Here is a 3,993-nt window from a genome sequence, read left to right as displayed (position 1 = left end):
AAAAGAGCAATGGGAAAACCTTGTGTGTTGTCACACACACACACACACACACACACACACACACACACACACAAACGTGTATGCATCACATATCACCAGCTCGCACTAGCTGTGTGTCAAACAGCGCAGATTGATGATGCGTTAGCTACCAGGGTGCTGCATCATATCAGGGGGACAGTGAAATAGCAGGAAATAATATTCTCTCCCCAGGACTGACAGATCACATTTTACCAGCATCGTTTTATAGTGGTACACCATGCACTGCGTTACAATTGAGTTGCAGGGAAAATGGCCTTAGACTTAATTTCCTTGGGAAATTTATGCTTAAATGATCAGTCAGATGAGAAAATGAGCAAATTGCTCTAATGCTCCGCAGAGGTATTTACCAGATGTCTTATGATGTGTGCGTGTGTGTGCATTTGAGAGAGAGAGCGCAAGCATGCATTCATATGTATTTGCAAGCATTGCCACCATGTTAGAGAATGTGACCTTGTCTAACCACAGGTTATATTTTTTCCTGGTTTATTTTTTTGCTTGCAGTACCAAAGCCAATATGCTCTTCTAATTTACATGCAATTAGCTTTTAATTAGGGTTCAATCTAATCTGAATATAACCATCAACACTTGTTCAATATAACTAATTTATATGCAATTAAAGAACCAATTAAAATATAATTAGAGTTTCACAAAGTAAAATCAATTGTGGAGGGGAAAACAAAAAGCAACTCCACAAATATATTTCTCCCAAATGAACTAAATGTTACTGAGAAGGTAGATGAATGTGTGTGTGGGTGTGTTTGAGTGTGTGTGTGTGTGTGTGTGTGTGTGTGTGTGGGTAGTGGATTGAAAGGACATGGACTCCAGCTTCACACATACTGGTTGCGGTGGAACGGTAGGGACAGAATTCTACTAAGATATGATGAAAACAAACACATACCTATATACAGCCCTATTGGTATGTTATATGTATAAACTCAAAATCCCACAAATAAGCTATGCTTTTGTTTATGTAATAATATTACAGTGTGCAGAATGATATGCGTTTTTGTTATTAGCCCTTATATATATATATATATATATCTCCCCTTGGGTCTATGCTCACATTGATAAGTCTGATAACTCATTAGTCCCAAGGATGAGTCCCAAGCCTGATTGCCATAAGTCAAAAACCACACATACATCCATCTGTGTGGTGATGTAGACACTGGCTTCACCTTTACTGGTCACGGTAGAACATTAGGGACAGAGGTCCACTAAGATCTTTTATGATGAACACACACACACACACACACAGACTTACTAATAAAAAGTTATGTTATTTGTTTTCAGCATGGGAGACGGCACAAATGTGAGGGAAGGAGTCAGGGCGAGATGTTGCTTCGGGATTGGCTCAGCCGTTTGATTTAACCCATGGCTTAACCATGATGGACAAAGTCAAAATGGCTTCTTCCTCACCCAACCCCGTTTTTTTTCCTGTCTCTCTCTCTCTCTCTCTCTCTCTCTCTCTCTCTCTCTCTCTCTCTCTCTTCCTCTCACACTCCTTTGTTCCCCTGCAGAGTCAGCAGTTAGAGGCTTGATTGAATTTTATCTTGATTTCATAAAACATTTGACAAACCTCTTAAGAAGGCGGCGTTTCACAACCTCCATCCGTCACGCTGTCAGGGTGCAGGGGTGAAAGGGACCCTGCTTTAGCCCGTCTGTTCACGTCTTTGCCATATGTTAGCAAGGAGTGACTCTCACGTCGGGTGGAGGCCGGTGGAGGGCCATCTCAGCTCTTCGAGCGTAGGGAATCTGGTTGGCGGCATCCCCCAGGTGTGACGGACTGACCTTGAGTGTCTGCGTCTGCGCTCCCTGCTGTGTTCGTCAGTTCTAACACTAGTCCTGTGTTATATTCCAGATCCACCTGCAGAATTATATAATCATGCATTCCAGGCGTGTTTTATATAACATAATAAACTGGTTTTCTCTAACGTTTAATTGTATAACCTGGCCTTCACTATCAGACAGAAAAGTTGGTAAATGCTCAAATATTTATTCAAACAGCATATTTAGACAGTTTTGAAAAGTGAATTTCCTTTCTGCAGCCTAATATGATGCGGGTCTACGGTGTGTGTCCTGCCACACGTGGGCACGTTCAGGAGTGAGCATCTTACTGACCTTCTCTTGTGTCGCTTTGAGTGTTTGTTCAATGCTCTAGTGGACTACACTGCAACCGATGAAACGGAAGCGGCTGAGCCAATCCCGAAGCAGCATCTCGCCCTGACTCCTCCCCTCAAATTTGTGCCGTCTCCCATGCTGAAAACAAATAGCATGACTTTTTATTAGTAAGCCTGTGTGTGTGTGTTTATTTATTTGTGTAAAACATTAGTTTCTATAGCATCTCTATCTCTGTGTGGGTGGTAGTAATTATTGTCTCACCTTGCGAGATAAAGAGAAGTATGTTTAAACACATAGATGGCTGTGTGTGCCATCGGAGAGATCAGAGCATACGACCCTGCTACTGTAGAAAGCAGCCTGTCTTTTGTTTTGCAACACTAAATCCTGACGGCTCGCTAAAACCCTAACGGAACTAATGGGTTTTTTTTTCTAAGCGCATTTATACCTGCGGACATTGTAGAGACGGTCTGTTTGTATCCCCGCTGAGACAAAATTAGAACCGCATCCAGTCTTCAACGCAATGGCACGAATGTACGGTAACGTGCGGTGTGAACGCGATTCAGTTAATATAGTCATTATATTAATGCAGTCATTAACATTCAGCCTTACTGGAGGCGACGATCATTAGAAAACGGGATTACGTGGAAAGCGATGGCCCGATGTATTGCGAATGCCGTGTAATTCACTGTTGCGCATGTGAATAAATGGAGCTCCACTTATATAGCACTTTCTCAGAAACCAAGGACACTTTTACGAAGGCACTACACAACACTGTTACACCCAGTCAACACACAACAGCCAACTGTGAACAGTGCACTCTCAACCGGAAACCTCAGCCCCGTGGGGGACTGAATCAGGTGCAGGGAGGGGAGAGAGGCCACCACCCAAGACAGAGCACCATGCGCCGTTGGGCGTGCAAGCATACGGTGTTCCTCTCTCACACACACATACACACACACACACACACACTAGAACAACTTCATTAGCCAATTTTTACCTAACCTCCACGTTTTTGGATGTGGGAGAAAAGCAGATACCTCTGAGGAAACCAACACAGACACGGGGAGAACATGGAAACTCTGCCCAGACAGGGACACGAGCCTGAGTGGTGAAAAACCTCTGCTGGAGCCGACAGTATGGAGTTTGCAGTTTCAAGTTTTCCAAAACCAAACTTGTTTTGTATAGCATAATAGACCCTTTAGCTTACGCTAGCACAGACAGAAAACCTCTTACGTGTTCGAAATATGTATTCAGAAGACATGTTTGAAAGGTTGTAGCGCTGACACTTGACATCATTTTCAAGCAGCAGTGAAATGGATGTCCAGTCATCACCTGCTGTCCTGTAACAATGAGTTCTGCTCCTCCCTGCTGAAATTCATTTTTGGTGTCTTTTGTTGCATCCGTTGCTTTATCAAGCCGGACACGGCAGAGGCCCACGGACAGCATGAGCGGATAGAAGCACTTATGATGAATCACCGCAACAGGGCATCCTGGGACAGTTATGCGGTATGCCAAATACCGGAGTGGTGCGATTGGCTGGTTCCTGTTTTCTAAACTGGGGAGGGGGGGCTGCGATTGGCTGGTTTCTGTTATCTAGACCCGGGGGGAGGGGGAGAGGTGTGATTGGCTGGTTTCTGTTTTCTAGACCCGGGGGAACAGGTGTGATTGGCGGCACTTATTTGGGGTCTTTTTGTCCTCAAAGTCCTAAGGCTATCGAAGTAAACAGCATTATTTTCTGTTGCATCAATAACTGAGAATAGCTTTTTCTCTGCAGAGCAGTAGCTAATATTGTAGCCTAGGGATCTGTGTGTATGTGTGTGTGTGTGTGTGTGTGTG

The 3,993-nt window shown here is 44.0% G+C and overlaps 1 long non-coding RNA gene across 1 annotated transcript; it reads right to left on the bottom strand.

The window, feature by feature from the left end:
* Window positions 1-1,485: 1,485 nt before the first annotated feature.
* Window positions 1,486-3,603, bottom strand: LOC145657980 (uncharacterized). Its single transcript, XR_014123908.1, has 3 exons — window positions 3,490-3,603; window positions 2,158-2,295; window positions 1,486-1,903 (listed from the first exon to the last, which is right to left on the bottom strand). It is a non-coding gene; the product is annotated as an uncharacterized LOC145657980 (long non-coding RNA).
* Between the last annotated feature and the right edge of the window lie 390 nt (window positions 3,604-3,993).

This window comes from Electrophorus electricus, chromosome 5, assembly GCF_041902795.1.
Source record: "Electrophorus electricus isolate QZ-2024a chromosome 5, ASM4190279v1, whole genome shotgun sequence".
Classification (NCBI taxonomy): domain Eukaryota; kingdom Metazoa; phylum Chordata; class Actinopteri; order Gymnotiformes; family Gymnotidae; genus Electrophorus; species Electrophorus electricus.
This window is presented reverse-complemented; position numbering and strand designations above follow the sequence as displayed.